The sequence below is a fragment of the Sminthopsis crassicaudata genome, chromosome 5 (genome assembly GCF_048593235.1).
Source record: "Sminthopsis crassicaudata isolate SCR6 chromosome 5, ASM4859323v1, whole genome shotgun sequence".
In the NCBI taxonomy this organism is placed as follows: domain Eukaryota; kingdom Metazoa; phylum Chordata; class Mammalia; order Dasyuromorphia; family Dasyuridae; genus Sminthopsis; species Sminthopsis crassicaudata.
In genome coordinates this window covers 211,741,339-211,763,608 of record NC_133621.1, presented here as the reverse complement: position 1 = coordinate 211,763,608, position 22,270 = coordinate 211,741,339, and the positions used below count along the sequence as shown (strand labels likewise).

Genomic DNA, 22,270 nt, shown 5'->3' with positions numbered 1-22,270 from the left:
TGAAATGATTGGACAATCCATTTTGAGCACTTACATAAAGCTGTCTTGTAGGTGATTAAGTAAATGAAAGCCATCAGGATACACAGAGGAAGTATATGAATTTTCCAAAACCCATAAAATCCAATAAACCTCTGGGCTTCCTTCTCAGATTCTTGGCAAGTGTGTACAAAAAGCTTATTCTGGTTTGTGTCTGAAATCCCGTAGGTTCTCTTTATCTACTATATTCCCTAAAATTTGATTGATAAAGCTAAAACATCTACCAAATCTGAAGAGCATTAATTCCTTGAGACCTTATCTTTTATACCCTGTGTTATCAGGAAACCATAGCAATGTCTAGAATCTAGCACCTTGGACCATGTCAAATCTCAAGACCAGCTTCCCTATCTTTTAGGAAAGATACTACTTCAACTACATGAATAGAAATTGTTCCTGCCATGACTTAGAGAATTGTAAAAATCTGAATTTGTTTCACATACAGAGCTGAGGAGAGAAAGGAAAGGAGGAAGAAGAGTAGGGATAGAAATAATCATATTCATGTCTGTAAATACAATCCCATTCAGTAGACCTTAATTTGAAATTAATTGAAATGGAGCATCTTCAGCATGTATATAAAAATGCCAGATCTCTAAAAGTTATAATTTGTCTTTAGCACCTTTAGAGAACCTGGAAAAGATATAGGTTTTATAATATACCTCACCAAATATAAAGAAAATGTTTTAGAGATTCAGGAAAACTTGATAAACTTGAGGGAAGCAAGAAGTAATAAGATTGTTAAATATAATGTAACATAAATTGACTGACAATCATAAAGAATTTAGCTGTAGGGTCTGAATCCTTGTAGCTATGATATAGACTTTTTCCAGTTTGTAGTGTTTCCCTTAATCAGTCAGTCAGTCAATAAACATTTATTAAGTACATGGGGACAGCCAGTAAAAATGCCTGGAACTAGCAAATGAAGTGTTGTGTGAGGAATGGCAAGGAGTTCTGTGTCACTGAATCAGAAAGTACTTGGAAGGAATAAGATACATGAAGGCTAAAGAGGTAGGATAGAGCCAGGTTATAAAGGGTTTTGAATGCCAAACAGAGGATTTCATATTTGATCCTAGATGTGATAAGGAGCAATTGAAGTTTATCGATTAGGGGAATGGGCTAATATTGTCAGACCTGTGCTTTAGGGAGATCAATTTGACTGCTAAGCAGAGTATAAACTGAAGTGAGAGAGATTTATGGCAGTCAGACCAACTAACAGATTATTACAGCAGTCCAAGTTTAACGTGATGAGGACCTACACTAGACTGGTGGCAATATCAGAAGAAAGAAGAGATGTTGTGAAAGTAAAATTCATAGCCCTTGGCTATGGATATCGGATCTGGATCGGATATGGAAGGTGAGATATCAGGGAATCAAGGATGATACCTAGATTTTGAACTGGGATGACTGAAATAATAGTAGCACCTTTGATGGTAATAGGAAATTAGGAAAATAAGAGGATTGGGGGAAAGAAAAAGAGTTCCCTTTGGACATATTGAACTTAAGATGTCTACAGGACATTCATTTTGAGATAGGCAGCTGGAGATACAAGACTGGAGGTTAACATACAAGTTAGGGTTGAATAAGTAGCTTTGAGAAACCTCTACATAGAGCTTATTATTGAAGCCAGGGGAGCTAATGGTATCACCAAGTGAAATAGTCTAGATGGAGAAAGGAATAGAATGCAAGATAAGAGCCCTGTGGGACCCCCACAATCAGAGGACATGGTCTAGATACAAATCCAGTCAAGAAGAATGGAGGGTGCCTAGATAGATATAAGGATAACCAGGAAAAAAACAGTGTCATTAAAACCTTGAGAAAAGAGAGAAATCAAGGAGAAAAGAATGATCAATCATGCCAAAGGCTGCACAGAGAGAAGGAAAGATAGGGGTTTAGAATAGACCATGTTTGGTCATTAAGAGATTGTTGGTTACTTTGAAAAAGCAGTTTTTGTTGAATGATGAGATCAGAAGCCAGACTTTAAAGATAGGGAGAGAGGGAAAAGAAGCAAGAGCATCGATTAGATGACCTTCTCAAGGAGTTTAGCCACAAAAAGGAGGAGGGATATGAGGGGATGGATAGATCAAGTGAGAATTTAGGTTTTCTGAGGATGGTGGAGACATAGGCATTTTTGTAGGAAGTAAGCAAGCAACTAGCAGACAAAGAGAGATTAAAGATAAGTGAGAGAAGGGGGATGATAAATGGGGAAATCTGCTGGAAAAGTTCAGATGGAATAAGATTAGTTGTACATATAGAGGTATTTGCTTAGGCAAGAAAGAGTACTACTGTGTAAAAGGGAGGCAAAGACAGAGATAGTAGATTAATCAATTATTAAGCAACCCCCAAAAAGCAACATAATGTAGTGGATAGATAACTAACTTTGAGATCAGAAAGACCTGAGTTTAAATCTTTTCTGACTCACATTATTTGTTTGATCATGGAGTGTTTCTTAAACCATTCAGTTGTCAATACAAGTATCCAAAACAAGAAGTTTCAGTCAGATTGCCTTTCTACTTGAAAGGAAAAAAAAACAGGTCTTGATACTGCTGAAATCAAGGAAACATGCAAAAAACACTCAAAATTTTTAATTTTATTAAATTACTATATTATTATATGAAAAAATTATATGAAAATTTTGGTTTCCAGGCAATAGAGAAGAAAAAATTAAATCATGCCAACAAATATATAAGCACCTGCTATGTTCAAGGTGCTATATTAAATACTTTTACAATTTGGAATATATCAATGTCTTGCAATCCCATAGATGCTACAATAGGTAAAAAATTTGGAAAGTAGAACAACCAGAGAGTTTAATATAAATTATGAATATGATCATTAGAAAGATAAAGATGAATGAATAGCTAGCTGCAAATTCCTTGAAGGATGATGAGTCAAGTCAGTGACAAGAGCAATCAAAATATATCCCATATGCGATTCACAACACAGATTTCTTTTTGAAGACTTACTTAATTTATATGACAGTATCTCAGGAACTTCTGTTTCCAAGGAAAGTTGGTGAAATAAAGTGAATAATGGTCAAAATACTAAGATACTTAAAGAGCTATGATTAAAGCAATGTGGGTGCTTTTTTCTCTGCCACAGGTCTCAATTTTCCTCCTCCCTATGCCTAAAATGTTGAGTTTGGGAGTTATGGAGGCCAAAAATTATATCACACTGTAGTCACCTTGAAAACTCTAAAACCGAGGTCGACAATTGTGATTGTGTGTCATTGCTTTTGAATGCACCCACTTTATTTTATACAATAGAACCTGCCAAAGCAATTAAGAGAAAAAATACTTTACAGTCTTCTGGCATTAACATTACTATATTATTAATGTTAATGTTAATAATAATAATAATAATAAGGATTATAGGGAAAAATTCTATAGGAAGAGAAAAGCTGCTTCAGTCATTCACCCAAACTGACCTTTCTGAATCTAATCCTTGATTATTATTATTGTGCATATTACACTGGAAGAAAAGCATGAGAACTCCCAACATCATTTAGAAAGCTGCAATTTAAACATTTCTATATAATGAACTCACTGGGACATGAGCCTAGGTCACAGTTGTACCAGGACAGATGCCAGAGCAATGATGGTAGCTGACTCAAAACCTACCCTCCAGTATAACATTAACAAATGTTTACTGAAAAGGTAGATCTCCATGAAAGAGAAATTCATTACATCTTCAAACTCACAAATGATCAGTTCCTTTGGAAAGGTTATTTTAGGAAGGAGAGAGGAAGATAGGGGTCAGGAGGAAGTTCACTTTGAAGTTATAAGGTGGCAAATTCATTTGGAAAAAACTCATTATTGCTGCTTATATGCCCCAAGGATCCAAATCATAGCTCTTGAAGTCCTAACATCTAAGTCCTAGAAAGAAGTAATTATTGTTCAGACTGTGAAAGTTACTGGGGGAGGGAAGAGAGCTGGGGAAGTGGAATTTAACCTTAAGAGGTTGTCTACATATAGTGGATTGGAGAAAATGATATTCTATGTACTGAAATTAATGAACCTGATTCTCCCAACTTATGAAAAAGAAACAAGATTTGAATTAAAAAGAGAGAAAAAACCACTCTAGGTTTATACTAGAGGATTACATTTTCCCTGCCTGAGAGAATAATGTAACTACATACAGGTCATTTAGGGACTCCCTAAATAGCCTTCCAGGAGAGATGATATGGAAAAAAAAAAAACCCACTGAACTATAATCAGAAACCTTGAATTATACTCCCAGGTGTATGAGGATATGTGCGGCATCCTGAACATTTGTAATGCTAATCTAGTCCCCCAATCAATCATCGGACAAAATTCATTAAGAGCCTTCCATGTGCCAAGCACTGTGTAAGGTTCTGGGAATACAAATATAAATCTCTGGCATCAACGAGTTTACATTCTATTGACAACCTACATACTCAACAAATAAATGGAGAGTATGTACAAAATAAATACACAATAATGGGGGTAGAGAGTGTCACTAACAACAGGGGCAATAAGAAAAGGCTTTATGAAGAAAGTGGAACTCTGAGTCCTGAAGGAATCTGGGGGTGTCAAACAGGCATGAGTGAGAAAAAAGAGAATCCTAGGTAAGAGGGGACTGGCGAAGCCAAAGCCTGGAAGGGAGAAAGAGAATGTTATCCAAGGAAAATCAGTTTGAATGAAGTTTGAAAATCAGTTTGAAGGCTATTGCATGCACTGATTCTTGCCTCAGACACATACCTGCTGTGTGATCCTGGGCAAGTCATTTAATTTCTGTTTGCCTCCATTATCTCATCTGTAAAATGGAAATAACAATAGAACTTACCTTTCAGGATGGTCATGAAAAATCACAATATTTGTAAAGTCCTTAGCACAGTGATTGGCACATATAGGCACAATATAAATGTCAGGTTTTATTATGAAGGGGAGTAATTCTAATCATCCTGGAATGATAAATGAAAGCCAAATTATAAAAGACTTTAAGTGCCAAATAAAGGAATATGGGATTTTCCTTAGAAGCAAAAAGAAATTAATGGAGTTTTTTGAGCAGGAAATTTATACAGTCAAATCCGTGTGTTGGGTTTGTTACTTTCAACTAACCAGGATTGATTGACCAATAGAGAGATTTAAGGTAGGGAGAACAACAGAGAGTATATTATCATCAAGCAAAAGGTGCTGAACTATGATAGTTGTGGGAAAATGGAGAGAAGTAGACAGGTGCAAAGTGTCATGGAGGTAGAAACTATAAGACTTGGAAAATGATTAAATGTGACAGGTGAGAATCAGAAAGATGAGTCAAAGTTGATGCTAAGGTTTCAAATCTGGGTTACAGGAAGAATGGGAATACCCTTGACATAAAAGGTAATGATTTCAAAGGTGATGAGCTGTCCATCACCTCCTAGGAGATACCTTCCTGATTTCTATAGTTGCAAGAGCTTACAAAAATTCCTTACAAAAATGTCTTTGTATTTGCTTAACATATATTATACAATATTGTGCTGGTATTTCCTCAAGCCAAAAAAAAATGCATGCAGGATACACTTTTAAGTTTAATCTACATTGAAAATATTTTCTCTATTAAGTTCTTAAGGGAGGATATCAACAAAATAATAAGTCAAGCCTTGATTTATATTTTGCAGATTTCTGACTTATAAATGTTCATGCTGAAAATGTAATAATTTACCTGTTTAAATCTGCTTAAGCTTAGGTTTGAAGCTGCTTAAGCACACTCCTGCCCACTCAGAAGGAAAATACAAAATAAAACATGCCTGTTTTTCTTCTTTAGAATGTAAACTCCTTGAGGGCACAAAGATGGTACTGCAGATGAGGGCACATTTGATGCTGGAAGTAATGGATAAATGGTGAACAGTCTGGAAGGAAGATGACATGGTCATACTTACACTTTAGGAAGATTGCTTTGTCAGGGGAATAGAGAATAGAATGGAATGGGGAAAAGACAAAGCAGACAAATCAACTGCAGGGTATTTTGATAAAACAGGTATGAAGATGTGAATACTTATAACAGTATGATGGCAGTGAGAGGAGACAATAGGATATATAAATGAGATGTTATAAGGTAAAACTGATATACTTTGGCAACAAATTGGATATGGAGGGAGGGTGAGAATGAGGAATCAATGATGGCACCCAGCTTTCAAACCTGAGTAAGGAGAACAAGCTCAAGCACCTCCTTCTAAGGTCTTTCTCCACTGCTATCTGCCATCCCCACCTATTCATTCCTTTCCTTCTAATGCATGTTGCTTAACTCCCACTCCTAATAATATAAACGCCTTGAGAATAGGGTTTATTTCCCTTTGTCTTTATGCCTCCAGCACTTAGCTATTGCAGGTGCTTAATAAATTCTTTGTTCATTGATTGATATCTCCCTCCTTCTCAGATTATCTCACCATTAATCCTAGCTAAATGAGGTCCCTCTGGGGTTTCTTTGTACCTATTTACCTTCAAGAATTATACTCAGAATATTCCCAAGGGTTCTATTTTTTTCTTTAAAAAAAAACTTTTTTTTAATGTGCAGAGAACATCAGAGTTTCAATTTAACATAGACTTTCTACCCAATCTCATACCACTTGGATGAAATTGTCCATGAGTTATAGATGATTTATTAATCTTAACTGGTTGTATCTAATTTGACCATGATATTTATGATCAACTAAACATGTTCATGAAACAGCCTTGTGAGCAAAGAATAGAATGGCTCATTCAAATCAAGAATTTAGGTAATGTATTAATTTGAAATTTGATTGTGCCCACAAACATAATACAATGTCTCTGATAGTACTTACACAATCAGTTTGTGTTGTTGGTAGGTATTTTCAATATCTTGACCAAAACAGGAGTCAACTTCTCAACAAACCTCCAATTTGAACACTTAAAAATTACACCGAAAGCTTACTTTTCAAGGCAACTTGCTCAGTGATGGACAGTCCCCATTGTAATAAAAATCTTGCTTATATTTTTCAAAACTTTATTACACATTTTATTTGATCCTCACAAATCCTCATTTTAATTCTTCATCATATGAAATTGAAACTTGTAGCCACATGAAAAGGTGTCCAAATCATTATTGAACAGAGAAATGCAAATTAAGGCAATTCTGAGATACCACTACACACCTCTCAGATTGGCTAAGATGACAGGAAAAGAGAATGATGAGGAGATGTGGGAAAACTGGGACACTGATACATTGTTGGTGACATTGTGAACGGATCCAACCATTCTGGAGAGCAATTTGGAACTATGCTCAAAAAATCATTAAACTGTGCATATCTTTTGATCCAACAGTGTTCCTACTGGGCTTATATCCCAAAGAGATATTAAAGAAGGGAAAGGGACCTGCATGTGCAAAAATGTTTGTGGCAGCCCTGTTTGTAGTGGCCAGAAACTGGAAATTGAATGGATGTCCAGCTGAATAAATTGTGGTATATGAATATTATGGAATATTATTGTTCTGTAAGAAATGACCAGCAGGATGAATACAGAGAGGCCTGGAGAGACTTACATGAACTGATGCTAAGTGAAATGAGCAGAATCAGGAGATCATTATACACAGCAACAACAATACTATATAATGATCAATTCTGATGGACGAGGCCATCTTCAACAATGAGAGAATCCAAATCAGTTCCAACTGATCAGTAATGAACAGAACCAGCAAAAGACCACTGGGAAATGAGTGTGGACCACAACAAAGCATTTACACTCTTTCTGTTATTATTTGCTTCCATTTTTGTTTTTCTTCCCAGGTTATTTTTACCTTCTTTCTAAATCCGATTTTTCTTGTATAGCAAGACAACTGTATAAATATGTATACATATATTGTATTTAACATATACTTTAACATATTTAACATGTATGGGACTACCTGCCATCTAGAGGGTGAAGAGAAGGATGGGAAAAGATGGAACAGAAGTTTTTGCAAAGGCCAATGTTGAAAAATTACCCATGCATATGTTTTGTCAATAAAAAGCTATAATAAATTTTTTTAAATCAAATAAAATTTGTCATCATATATATTTTATCTACCTCACTATAGGACATGGTAATCTCTCTAATTGCAAGAAACATCTTTCACAATTTTTTTTCTAGTATGCATGGTCCTAGAGTTCAAGAATGAGTGTGAGATTATATTGACAACCCAGTAAAATAGAGTAGTTGGTAAAAGATACTAAGCTGAGAGAAATTACATGAATTGTCCATGATCAAATATTTGGTGACATTGTTGTTGTTGTTCAGTCATTTTAGTCATGTCCAACTCTTCATGATCTCATTTGGGGTTTTGTTGCCAGAGATACAGAACTGGTTTGCCATTTTCTTCTGCAGCTCATTTTACATATTAGAAAACTGAGGCAAAGTGACTTGTCCAGGGTCACAGAGTTAGTAATGTCTGAAGCTGCATTTGAATTCAGGTCTTTTCTACTCCAATCTCTCTTTCCACTGCACCACCTAGTTGGCTCCATTAGTGATATAGCTGGTACTCAAATTTGGCTCTCCACTCCTAGTGCAATACTCTGTTCATTATATAATTCCACCTTCTATTTGGATGGGGAAAATACATTAAGTCCAAATATCTTATTAGCAAAAAGTAAAATGAACTAATAATTCATATTAGATCTGAAGTCTATCATCTGAATTACCTATTCCCACTAAAAGACAGCTGAATAGAGAAGAATGTTAGACTAGTAAATCAGGGGACCTAGGTATGAATCTTGGCTCATATGAACTGTGTGACCATTTAATAGTTGATTTCCTTATTGTGTAGTTTTGCTCATTTGTAAGATGAGTATAAAATTTGTTGTAGAGCTGGCCATGAAGTCAGGGAGATCTGGGTTTAAATCTTACTTGTGGCAAGTGCTGGCTGTATTTATAATTTTGAGCAAGCTATGTAAACTCTAAGTGCCCACCCACAACTTTCTAAATTGCAGAGTATGTATTGACATGCATTGGTAATAACAATAATAATAGCTACCATAGGAGAACTTTTCTCACTATGATTTTTCTATACCAAAGAATTCACAGGTCCAGACCAACTATATATAACATGTTTATACTATGTATTTCAAAGTTGTTGAAGGTTTTTTTTTTTTGAGGAAAGAATTTTGTAAATCTTAAAATTTCCACAACAATGAGTTTCTATTATTAGTTTTTAACATAATCACCAGCAAAAAAGCTAAGCTTCCTCCCAAAAAAGCATGACTAAAATAATATGATATTCCTTCTATCTTATTAGGAAATACTAGGCAATTTAGTATAAAGCATTTCATCTATTCAAAATATAGAAAAGTGAAAAGCAATTTTTACAAGAATTATCCATTTTTATTGGTGGAGAAATGAGTTCCAATGATGATTCAAACTAGTTGCTTTCATACATACTTTCAGTCTTCTTATTTAACCAAACCTGCTCATGAATATATAATCTGCCAGGTTAAAATTTCTTTTCCTATCCTTCTGGTAGAGGTGATAATGAACAATAAAGTGTTCAAAGGAGTACATACAACAGAAAGGAACCAGAAATAAAGCAATCTACTTAATCAATCCCTAAATAATTACAATTCCGATGTCTGCTTACATAAAGTTAACTGTTAGGAATTTGGATTCCAGAAGAGGAAAAAATATCTTCATTTGGAAAGAAAACAACCAGATAATAGCAAATATAATGTTATTCTCAGTGTAAGCATGAGAAATGATGAAATTACATGAAAATAATTGATAAAAAATGAAGATTTTGAAAGAAGTACTTCAACCAGATGAGAAAATGGGAGGGCAAATAAATTGAAGGCAGAAAAATAGGAAACAAGAAAAAAGAAGATTTCCATAGTGCTTTTCCTTGTGAAAATATTTTTGGTGATAGAATAAGGGCATTTAATAGATTCACACCCTCATAATCATAACTATATATCATGACTACATTTTTTTAAAACTCTATCTTTTCAGAACGTTTATAATTTCTTAGAAATTTACAACTAAAAGAGATTTTTAAGACTCATCTTGTCTAACCCATCAATCAAAGAACTCAGGAAAATGGGGGTAAATGAGGTTTTACAACTTTGCCAAAAGGGCTTGTAACTAGTTGTTACCAGAGCCAAGAGGAGAGACTTCCTGACTCTCCCTCCAGTATCCTCTTTGTAACAGTTTTATCATAGATATTTTCAAAATATCTCTGAAAATCGAAATAGCAACCACCTAATGAACTTGTAACATCTGGGCAACTGATATATCTAACAATAATTAATTAATTAATTTTACTTAATGTGATTTCTTAAGTTAACCTTAGGCAGTGCCCATAGTGGATAGAGCACAGGAAGGCCCATGTTTAAATCTTGTCCCTGACACTTTCCACCTGAGGACTACAGGCAATCCAATTAACCTTTATAAGCCTCAAAGAAATTTTCTATCACTTCATATGGACAAATCAAAAGTTCTTGATATATTGCTATAAATTGGTTTTCTACTCAAAGGAGAATATGCTAATAGGCTGTAATAAGCAATCTGGTCTACTTGGTATTTAAAAGGAAAATATAAATTTATAATTAATAATATAATAAATAATTAAATTTTAAAATTATCAATCTATCAGTATAAATAAATTGACATTCTGGCTTATCAATCAGTCTCTAATGAGCATGCTTATTGTGATCCATTCCTCTGAACTTGATCAGCTCTAGAAGAACTACAAACCAAACTCTGGGCCTCAGATGAATGACCAAGGTACAAAGGAATCTCTGAAACTCTTTCTGACAGAGTCTGCCAACTCAATATTTCATACACACACACATACACAGAGTGATATGCTTAAACCACCTATATTAGAGCGGGGAGAAAGGATGGTACCCTTAAATAATTTACATCCTTTATAGGGAACGTGACTTCAAAATAGTAATAGCAATATTCATGAAAAAAGTAGATGCAATGTATGGGTTTAGTTTTCATAAAAACACCAAGCAACAAAAATTTCACTGGATAGCCACTGGGAGTGATGTGTGATGTTTAAAAAATTTAAGAGACATAACATCTGGTAACTAATCATTTTATTAATAATGCTAGCATATTACTAATAAAAGATCAGTGACATTCTTGATTGTCAAAGACCAATTGTGGAACCCACTCAATGTGTTCCTTAAGGGTATTCCTTAATGGTGGCAGTTGACTCTGATTGATTAATATGTAATGAGAGAGAGTGAATATTATAATATTAAAATGATATTGGGACTGGGACTGAGAGGGACTGGGAGACATGACTTTGGTTATGTCATTTCTTCTAAATTACTTCTCAGCAACTTAATGAAAGAATTTATTCCCACATAAACCTTAGCATAACATAATGAGCAGGAATTTTCCTAGATAAAATGGTTTAGGTGGAGTATATTTTTGGCAGAGATTCAGTAATAACTGGACTTGGAACAAGGTTCCAAGACTAGACTTGGAACAAGGTAGTAGCACAAGGAAAAAAAACCTAGCTCTCCAGTTTAGAACTATGCCCAAAGGACTGTCAAACTGTGTATACCCTCTTATCCATCAGTGTCTCTACTAGATCTCTATCCTAAAGAGATCATAAAAAAGAGAAAAGGACCTATATGTACAAAAATGTTTGTATCAGCCTTTTTGTAGTAGCAAGAAACTGGAAACTGAGTGGATGCCCATAGTTGAGAAATGGCTGAATATGTTATGGTATATGAATGTCATGGAATTTTATTATTCTATAAGAAACAATCGACAAGATGATTTCAGGGACATTTGGAGAGACTTATACGAACTGATGCTAAGTGAAGTGAGTAGAACCAAAAGAACATTGTACACAGCAACAGCAAGATTATGCATATGATGATCAATTCTGACTGCGAGGTGATTCCAATGGTCTTGTGATGAAGAGAGCCATCTGCACTCAGAGAAAGGACTATGGGAACTGAATCTTGGATCACAGCATAGTATTTTCACTTTTTTATTATTGTTTCCTTGCACTTTCTTATTTTTTTTCATTTTTAATCTGATTTTTCTTTTGCAGCATGATAATTGTGGAATTGTGCATTTCATGCGTATGTGTGTGTGTGTATGTTTGTATAGAAGAATTGCATATGTTTAACCTATATAGGATTGCTTGCCTTCTAGGGGACAAGGTAGGAGGAAGGGAGGAAAAAAATTGGAACATAAGGTTTTATAAGGGTGAATGTTGAAAATTATGCATATGTTTTGAAAATAAAATTTTAATTTTAATTAATTTTAATTAAATTTTAATTTAAAAAACCTCACTTTTCCCCATATATTTTCCCAAGTGTGCTAATAAATGTTGAACAAGACTTCACCCAAAAACATGTAGTTTCTGATATACTTTTATGTTTAATCTGAATTAACATTTTTTCCATCATTGATTTGTATTTTTGCCCATTTCTGAGGTCTAAATACTCACACTAAATATTTAACAATTGGGTCTCTTGATATAGTACAAGCTGATTCCAGCATACCCCTTGTCCACTGATTCTATGACACATTGTACCAAAATCTTTTTGAATAAAAAGATGTAGTGTGAGTCTTTGAAAGTTTCCCCTTGCCTAAAATGTTCTGTCTGCTCACTTCTGCCTCCCAGTTTCCCTGGCTTATTTTGAGATTTAGGTCAAATCCTAATCTTTGCCAGAGGCTTTTCCCAGTCTTCCATCCCTCACACCACTCCCTGGCACATGGGAAGCACTTAATAAATGTTTGTGTACTGACTGAAGAGCTCATAATCTAGTATTATTACTAATAAGTCATATTTACAAAACATTTTAAGGTTTACTCCTATAGATTTACCAAAAAATAGCTGCAGGTTATCTAACAGAAGAGAAACATTAAACTAAATCACCCTATGGACTTTATATTCAATTTCTGCTATATTTTCTTTTTGGTTGTAGGAACTAGATAGCTAAATGCATTTACAACTAAAACCTTTCTTGGAGACTACACTCGACCCCTAAAGAAGTTTCTGTTTAGTTGCAAGAGTTAAGAGAAGAAAGAAAAAGAAGGAAGGCATGAATGGGGTGTCTAGAGAGGTCTATCCTATATAAAACTGAAAGAAAAAACCATTTCAGATAAAGAAACAAACAAGAAGAGTAGTCAAGAACAAAATATCACCAACATGAATGAAACATTCAGATTCACTCTCCATGTGAATCTCCTTATCACCATCACAATCACTATTACCATCACTTACAAAAAGGATTAATGCATGTTTTATCTATGTTGTAATAAACAGAACTGTGGGATATTTAGTCCTTGTCCTCTAGGAGTTTATAGTCTAAAAAAGTCTTGCAGTATCCCAGGTTCATTACTTCTGCATCATCCTCAACTCCCCATTCTCCCTCACCCCACACATCTAGTCTATTGCCATATTTTTATATCCATATCTCTCCCATGTAACATCTTCTCTCTTCTCACATAATCTTCCTCATCACTTCTCACTTACTTGATAGCAATGATCTCCCAATTGGTCTCTAGTCCATCATTGTTCTCAAAGTGATTTTCCTTACCAATAATTCCGAGTAACTCTTGACTTCTGCTTAAATTTAAAATTCTTTACAACCTGGTCCCAACCTATCTTACTTCTCTTGCACTCTGAAATTCAATCAAAATGGCCTTTTTTTCTCCTTCACTCTCTGTGTTCACACAGAACACTCCAACTCTCCTCCCTTGTCTTTGCACTAGAAATCTCCTAAGTGCTGCTTCCTCATCTTCAACCCATAGAATCCCTTTTTTCCTTTAAGACTCAGCTGAAGGACTACTATCTGGAAGAAGCCTTTTCCACTATCCTTCTCCTAAATGAGTAACAAGTGCATCATCCATTGTACTTATGTCTCTAGCACCTGGCACATAGTAGGTGTTTAATAAATATTTCTTGGTTTTTTTTATTGAAAATTCTTCTGTTGTCTTGACAACAAAAAATGGAGCTTTGTTGCTAAGATTTCTGTGCTCATGTAACCTTTTTTCTTTCTCTCTTTACACTAGTCCAATAACTACAGTACAAGGAAAAGATGGTCAAGGACAGATGATATAACCTACTTACTGACTACAGACCTGATCTTTATTATAGAAAAGGGGAAAGAGGCAACTGTGTTGATATGTCTGAATGTTTTATGTCGATTATCACTGAAAATTCTCCATGTAGACAGAAAAAGGAGCAAGGGAGAAAATCATAGAAGAGTATAGAAATGAAAAAGTGTAAAAGTTTTATTCTATATATAAAAATATCAGATATAAGTAATAGTATTAAAAATAGTATATATATATGTATATATATATATACATATATATATATATATATATATATATATATATATATATATATATATATATATATATCATTCATCATAGCCAATGATATATTATGCTTTCAGGTCTTAGGCATAAATTTAAACTTTCCAAAAAACTTTCTTTACTCACACTATTATGAACCTTTTCCATAGCACTGCTAAACAATATCTCCATAGAAAGAGCTGCACAATTCTATAATGGAAGTCAGATATTATCACTATGTATAATGAGGGTCAACTGTAGGAAACCACATGCAGTTACTGGAGGCCATTGCCAATTAACACCATTTAATAAAAGGTTTAGGAGGTTTGTGACCTTTAAAGGTCAACCCACTTACCCACTCACATACATGCAATTATACAGATGACTGGTTTGCTACTGCAAGAAATATGAAGTTATTTAGTAAAACAAATCTTACATTTATCAAAAGCTCCTTTTTAACTCTCCAGGCATCATGTGGAGAGAGATCTTCAGACACCCCAGGAGACAAAAGAGCAAAGAAAATTTGTTTGGCCAGCTGTCTTCATTTTGTCAAAGTACAGTATTCAGTATCCCACCACAATTGCCAGCATGCAATATTATCACATTACTGCATCTCTCTTGAAAGAGTTTTCTTAGATCTATAGTCTCTAAAAGAAGCAATATAAATATAAATTGAATTGTGAATCTAAGGGTTGTACTGGTAAATGTGCCTTCGGCTAAGTGGCCAGTCTGGGGAAATCAAAAAACAATTACAACTCCTAGGATGTAACTTAAGAGGGTGAAGGAGATGATTAAAAGCATTCTATCTGGTAGGATAACATAAATTTTGTTCCTGCAATAGAGTATCATAGCCCTTATGAATTACAAAGAACAGAACGGAATACATTCCTCTTTGCTGGTTTGTTCACGGTTCACCTTAGTCCCAAACAAACTAAATGTCTGAATTTCCAATGGGCAGAGTTCTCAATTGCTAGCAGGCTAAATTACCATTGATGCTATTTTCAGGGTTGTCTATCAATGAGTGAGTCTCAAACCCAGCATATGCTCACAGAAGTGTGTATTGGTTTACACATTGAAAGTGGGTGGTCTTTGGCAACCTAATATGCTTTTTTAGTACAGTCTGAGTTTGATTCTGGAAAAATCTGTAGCTATAATTTGTAGAACAAAATAAATGCTGTAATGTTATGCATGGTTTGTGTTTTGACTGCGGAGGTCTATCTTTAATAAGTACTGCATACTGAGATATTCAGTGCTTAAAATGTATCAAAATTCCCTATCGCTTTTTTAATAAACATATCCCCAAACATTCTTGCACAGAAGGCATTTTTTTTTAAAAATTTAATTTTGCATTTCGAGCCTGGTGAGTCAAAATATCTACAAAAACAAAATAGGAGAAAAAACATAGTAGGAGCTTGAATGAGATAATTGCTTTACAAGATACCTTGTTGTGCCAAGGATCCTTTTAGACTTGGGAAAGCAAGTGGGTCAAATACTATTTCTCACAAATTCAAGGATGGATAGAACACCTCTCAACAGGGCATGAAAAGCTCATAAAGTTGTTGATAGTCTCGTCTCCTAATACCCAATCAGTATCATGATGGAATATCATAAGTAAAACTATTAACATAGCAAATGCACTTTCATAGTATTTTTTTCAAAGTGTTAAAAGTACTTAGCAGACCATGGCTAACTAATTCTCATAGTGATTTTCATAAAGTAACTGATGCTATGTAGGATTATTCCAATTTTACAAATGGAAACATTGAAGAATTGCAATGAATAGATTCCATTTGCCCAAACTCTTCCAGAAAAAGAGCATCCACCAAAAAGGAGCCTAACAAAGACTGCTTAGCAGTATTTGCTGTATCCTACTGCTCCTGTCTGAGATAATGATCTCAATTTAAATACAGAATTTACTCTCTAAAAATCATACATGATATTGCAATTCAGAATGTTCTTACAATTAATATTGTAATAATTGAAGCAAAAGTTCAAGTAGTTTCCCAAGAAGGCAACAGCCTGGTACAATGAAAAAAGCATTTGACCCATAATGAAAGGATCTGAGTTCAAATTCAATTACTACTTACATGACTTGGGGAAAAATAACTTAATCTCTCTAGACCTAAATTTCCCAATCTGTTAAATGAGAGGATTGCACCAAATAGTATCTAAGATCTTTTCTGTCTTTAAATCTATAAAACTAAGAACAACAAAACATAATCTTTAACCATTAAATGTCCAGAGGAAATGGCAGATTTACCATGTACAGAAGTACAAAAATCAATGGCTCACACTAGCTATATCCATAAAGTATTTTCTGAAATGTGATTTTCAAAATAGAGTGGAAATGTGCTTGTATATAAATTTTTCAGATATGAAATCTCTTCAGTCGATTTGGCCTTCATATCCAGCTCCAGTCTTTTTATCTATTAGTTTTAATGCATTAATTTTCTTTGTTTTGATGGAATCCTACTAATATACAGGTTGATGAATTGCATCTGTAAAGGCCAGGAATAGATCACAGGAGAATCTGCTAGATGTATACTTCTGCTTTAACTTACAGTTTTTAACCAAGAAAACAATACTGCATTGCACAATAAAGTTCCCTATTTTTACTTGAATCTTCAATGAGCAAAACAGCTGCAGAATAATGTGACTTAATGAGGCATCCCTAATAAAATACTGCAGAAGTAAAAACAGGGGCACAGAACTGTTTGGTCTCTGGTAGTTTTATCATTTCAAATACAGATAAAGAAATTGGTGGTGATTTCAAGTATTTCTGGATCAAGTAGTATGGCAGATGGGTAAATGTTTGTCAATTTATATAGGCAAGGCTTAATACAGACATGATCAGACAAGAGCACTCATTTGATATCTTATATTAGACAAAAAGGGGGAAATGCCTAAGAAATACAATAGAGATAGATGCTGCTTATTAAACTCTACCTGTAACAGGTAATTCATGTTGTCATTAGTGATAGACTAAAATGCAACTTTAATATTGAACTGTTATTAAAAATATTTTATTAAAGAGTCATTGTTAAAATAAGATCATTAAGGACTCCTAGATTTTTAAAAGTGTAAAGGGGAGAAAGTTATGATCCTATATAGGATATTATGTTAAGAACTTTGATGTCTTCATTAGCTTGTAACATTTTATATTTCAGAAAAGAATAAAACAGCTTCATCTAAAAACAGAGTTCATTTTTAGTGCCACATCATTACATTTCGAAACTTGGTTGTTAGCAAATGTAGTCACTAAACAGAATGCTCCCTTTCTCCACAAACTACATCTTTACATCATTTTACATCAATACATCTTTACATCATTTTTGTCATTGCTACAATACCTCCAATTTATATATATAAAAGCACACACACTCCCAAACCTGTATTCATTTCCAACACAATCCATATAATTACAGTACAGGTGTCAAATGTAATGTCTGGTTTCTCTTTAAGAGATATATGCTATGTGCAAGCATGTGACCAAATGCACTTTCTTGATTAGTTGCAGTCTACTGAATATACTGATTAAAATAGTATTAAGAGAATCAAGTCTTTCATCTCAAAAACTATACACTGCTAGCCAGGCAACATAGCCCAACTGTATATTTTTCTCACTTAAAAGTCTCCCTATGCTTGACTACAGGCAGACTAAGTATTCAGTAAGTAGTAACACTGCTCTCATTCTCTATCTATAAATAATGCAATCTATTTCTTCACACAGGAATCAGAAAAATGATAATAATGTTTAAGTCCAGTGTGGTTACAGGTAGCAGCTTATCTTTAAAAAGCAGGACAATAGTAAGCTAAAGATCAAAACAATTGTCCCCATGATGTTATAAAGATCAAAATAGAGTGGGAAGGAGGAAGAAAGGAATTGGATTATGTGTGATTTTTTTAAAATGAAAACTTGAATGTCAATTTTGAAATTGATCGAGATTCACCAGGACAGCAAATGTGCAAATATAGAAAACTGGGCTAGTAAAGAAAATCTTTGTGCTGTTGTTTTAAAATGGCATTAGAAGTGCTTCCAATTTCCACAAGTTCTTTTATTTGACACTTTAGCAAGAAATCTGAAATTAATTCCTGATTTGCCTTTGCTTATGTTGCCTAATAGAGCCATTGTAAAGAGTTAATTGCTAACAGTCTGAATCTTGATGTCTCAAGCAATCTAGCTGAGAAGCCAGAAGCCAGATAATGATCATTTAGTCAATGACTATTTAAATCTGTCAGGTGAGGAGAGAAGACCCTAAAACACCCCGGTGCTTTAAAGGACTTGGAGAGTTAGGATTAAACACACCTCACATTTAAGAACCGTACTAGAGTCTATAAGAGATTCCTTCCATGCTCCCAAGAGCAAGGTGTTTTACTTTCTGTCTGAACTGCCTCAAGCCAAACTCTCCTCAAGACCCAGATAGTAACTACAAGTCTAATTCTAAGTGCTTCAGGCAATTATTTAACTCTTGGTCGGGAAGATAGATAATACACAGAATAGGAAGGTGCTGGCTCCAACTAGAGCAAGCACAACAACACAGAGAGCTCCAGCTGTGTTGTCTTTGCATGGAGAGGCTAGACAACTAATCCCACTGTTCTCAGAGAAATAGGGCGCAATTGCAAAACTTTCCTATCCTGGGTACCAGTTATAGCGAACTAATTCCCCACTGCGAAGTGAGCAAGAGTCAGTAGCCTGAAAGAAATTACCACTTAGTGGTTAACTGAGCTGTTTAAAGGGGGGGAGGGGGGAAGGATCAGCAAAACAATCCCGAAAGAAAATTCCGATATCATTCCCACGATTGGGGGTGTATTCGTCCGGAAAGCAGAGGTTAAGAACCACAGGTTCTCCAAGTCATTTTTTTCTTAACGTTGTTCTTGAAACGATTCTTAATTCTTTTTACTTCGTTACCCTGAAACCCGAGAGATCATTTTCCAAGCAATTGTAATTCTGGATATCTGAGGCTCCGGAGCTTACCAGTCCGGTGCTTTAGGAAAATAGTTGGGTAGAGAAATCGATAATCTCACTAAAGCGCCCCACCTTGAGCAGACAGGCCGGAGAATTAACTAATCAGAAGTGGACAGAAAGTGGGGATTTCAAAAAGACGACCTGACACATGCCATTGATCCTTCCTAGTAGGAGACTCTACTTATTAGGAGTCCAATATGGTTACAATCCGGGACTGATCTGAGATTGGGGATCCCAAGTCTTTGATCCTTGATCAATTCAGGAGCAAAGGAACTGGGAGCAGAAAGAGGGAGCCCCTCGTAGAACCCTCTCAACTGTGTCTCTAGAACGTGTACCCGACACTTTCCCCTCTCCCTTGAGTGTCCACAATGGCACTTCTTTGGGCAGGAAGGTAGGACACTGTTCAACCCGTATGTGCCCCACTGCAGACCGAGACCACCAAGGGAGAGGAGGATGGTGGGCTCTCCCACCATCACAATCCGCTAGGGTTGTCCTAGTCTACTAGAGCGCCAGGCCAGTCCCTCTCACCCCACCCCTTGACGGAACCTCCAGCTGGGGAGGGAACTGAAGTGGCTGCTGTCACACCTACCTTCAGCCCCGCTTCGCGGTGACAACACCTAGTGATGCTCCAGTAGCTTCCGGGGGCCAGCGCCAGACTTAGAGTTCTTGCATCGCTTGCCAAATCCCAATCCGCCTTCACCATCCAGGGGCATAGGGACCTGCGGTCTGATGGTGTGTGCTTGGAGCGGGCGTATGAGTGTGACCCTGTGTGCGCGCGCGCGCGTGTCTGTGTGTGTGTGTGTGTGTGTGTGTGTGTGTGTGTGTGTGTGTGTGTGTGCGTGTGTGTGTGTATGAGTGCGAGTGCGTGTGTATGAGTGCGAGTGCGTGTGTGTATGTGCGAGAGTGTATTTCCTCCTTTTGGATGGCAGAGAGAGGTTTCAGGAATTTCCTGAAATCTAAACCGGAATCCCCAAAGCAGGTGGTGGATAGGATGCGCGTTTCTCCCTCTCCTTTTTTTTTTTTTTTTTCTTTCTTTCTTTAAATTTTTTTTTTTTTTTAATTTTGCTCCCACAGCGCCAAAGTAATCAAAAGATTTGTTGATTGAGAAAGCCCAAGTCCTGGAACCTTGGACAGCTCAGCTAGCCCCCGCCACTGGTCCTCGGAGTAGCGGTGAGGTCCAGCTCAACTGCCGGAATCTAAGAGTCTCTTGCAGCGATTACCTCTCTTATACCGGTCTCGATTTGTTTGCTTTTAATGCATCACAAGCTGCTTTTTTTTTTTCTCTCTCTCTCTCTCTTTCTCTCTCCTTTTCCCCCTCACACCCAAGCAGGCACACCAACTCTCTGTTCTTTCCTTCCGCCCTCCCTCTCCCCTTCTTTCTCTTGGGAAAGACAAACTGTAGGTTCACCTTCAAGAAAGCAGCATCTTCCATGAATTGTCTAGTTTCCCGGGCATACCGAGATTCCGGGGTCTCACCCGGTGAGTAGCCAAGGAAGATGTTGTGGGAGCTCTAGGGCAGACGCACTGTGAGAAACCCGAGGGATCTCGGGCTCTCCTAGTACGTCTTTCTTCCCTTACCGGAGATACCCTGATTCCTTGGTTCTGGTAGCAAGGTTGTTGTTGGCAGGTCCCTGGTAGCTCGTTCTCTCTCCAGCTGCGGTGACTTTGCTCTGGCTCCTAGAGTCCCGATAACAGCAACTCCTGGACAGCTGCAGTGGCTCTAGACTGTTCCGAATGGTCCCAGGAAACCTGCCGTTTACTGAGTGCCAACACCTGCGTCCCCCCCTCCCCCCAACTACTACTGGCACTGTCACCAGAGAGGAAAGGTAGGTGTGAGTCCCAACGTCGAATACAGCCGGGCAGGTGGTCGTCTATGTCACTTCTCTAGAGACCCCAGGAACGGAGAAAAGGAAGGGAAAAGGAGGGGCGATAATAAGGAAACAAATCCCCAAAAAAGGACGAATGGAACCTACAACGTATGAGATGTACAAACCTTTCTTCCCTGTCCTTCCTTCGAAAACTGCACAGGCAAAAGAAACTGGAGATTTAAAAGAAAGAAAAGAAAAAGTCCTCTGGGGGCAGAGTTTTGCTATCTTATCTAGACCCTAGCCCACCTATTTCTCCCAAGAATTAGAAATGAATTACAGCCCAACAAAATCCAATTGAAACTCCAGAAGTCTCTAGCACCCTCGGCTCCTGGCTGAGTTTAGCAGTAAAATGGGATAGAAAGATCCGGCAGCATCGCCTCAGCTTCTCCCCCAACAGTCAATTCTGCAAGTTGCTACTATCGCGTGCTGAAAAGAAACAATGGTCCTACAGAAAAAGGAAAGAGAGATGAGAAGGGAAGAAATGGAATCTGATATAAAAGCTGGACTGTGTCTCCCTCCAGAGGGAGAATAGGGTTAGAAATCTGAACTGAGGTGGCTAGAGTTCAGTTTCCTTTTGACAGAGAGAAAAAAGAAATTCTATGGTTCCAGAATATTACTTTTATGCAGATGTCACCTTAAAGAAATCCCAAGAGAGGATTTCCACTAAGGTATTTGCCAACTTACCTTGATGAATCTGTAAAAAAGTCAGATTTTTCTCATAGAAATTTGGTTTTTGGGTAGGGTTTTTTCCGATTAGTTGGTAATAAAAATGTTAAGAAAAGTTCATCCTGAACACCAATAGTTTCTATTTTATGTAGTGATACTTCCTTTTTTTTACAGAAAAAAGGCAATTTCCTTCTCTTCATAAAACTTCATAAAACAATCATCAAGTACTTATTAATGACCTGTTATATGACAGACATATTAGGTGTTGGGGATAAAAAAAAAAAAAAACAAATTTTAAATAATCCTTGCTTTTTATAATTTTCTTAATTAATATTTTGCTCAAATGTTCAAATACATCAGCAATTTCATCCTGATTGTCTTCAAAGTTCTTCCTTTGTTATATGTCTTAACCAGCCTTCATTGGCCTTAGTGTAAGCTATAATATCAAGCTCACAATTTATCAAAATAAAATTAAGACT

At 36.1% G+C, this 22,270-nt stretch overlaps 1 protein-coding gene across 4 annotated transcripts in view; it reads right to left on the bottom strand.

Moving 5' to 3' along the window:
- TAFA2 (TAFA chemokine like family member 2) overlaps nucleotides 1–21,558 on the bottom strand; it is a 551,862-nt gene extending 530,304 nt beyond the window's left edge. For 2 of the 4 annotated variants that reach the window (XM_074269783.1, XM_074269782.1), the window contains exon 1: nucleotides 19,847–21,554. The gene's annotated coding sequence lies outside the window, so the exon portion shown is untranslated. Of the gene's footprint in view, nucleotides 1–19,846 lie in introns of all 4 variants that reach the window. The other 2 variants (XR_012482540.1, XM_074269784.1) reach the window with 2 other exon arrangements.
- Nucleotides 21,559–22,270: the final 712 nt, after the last annotated feature.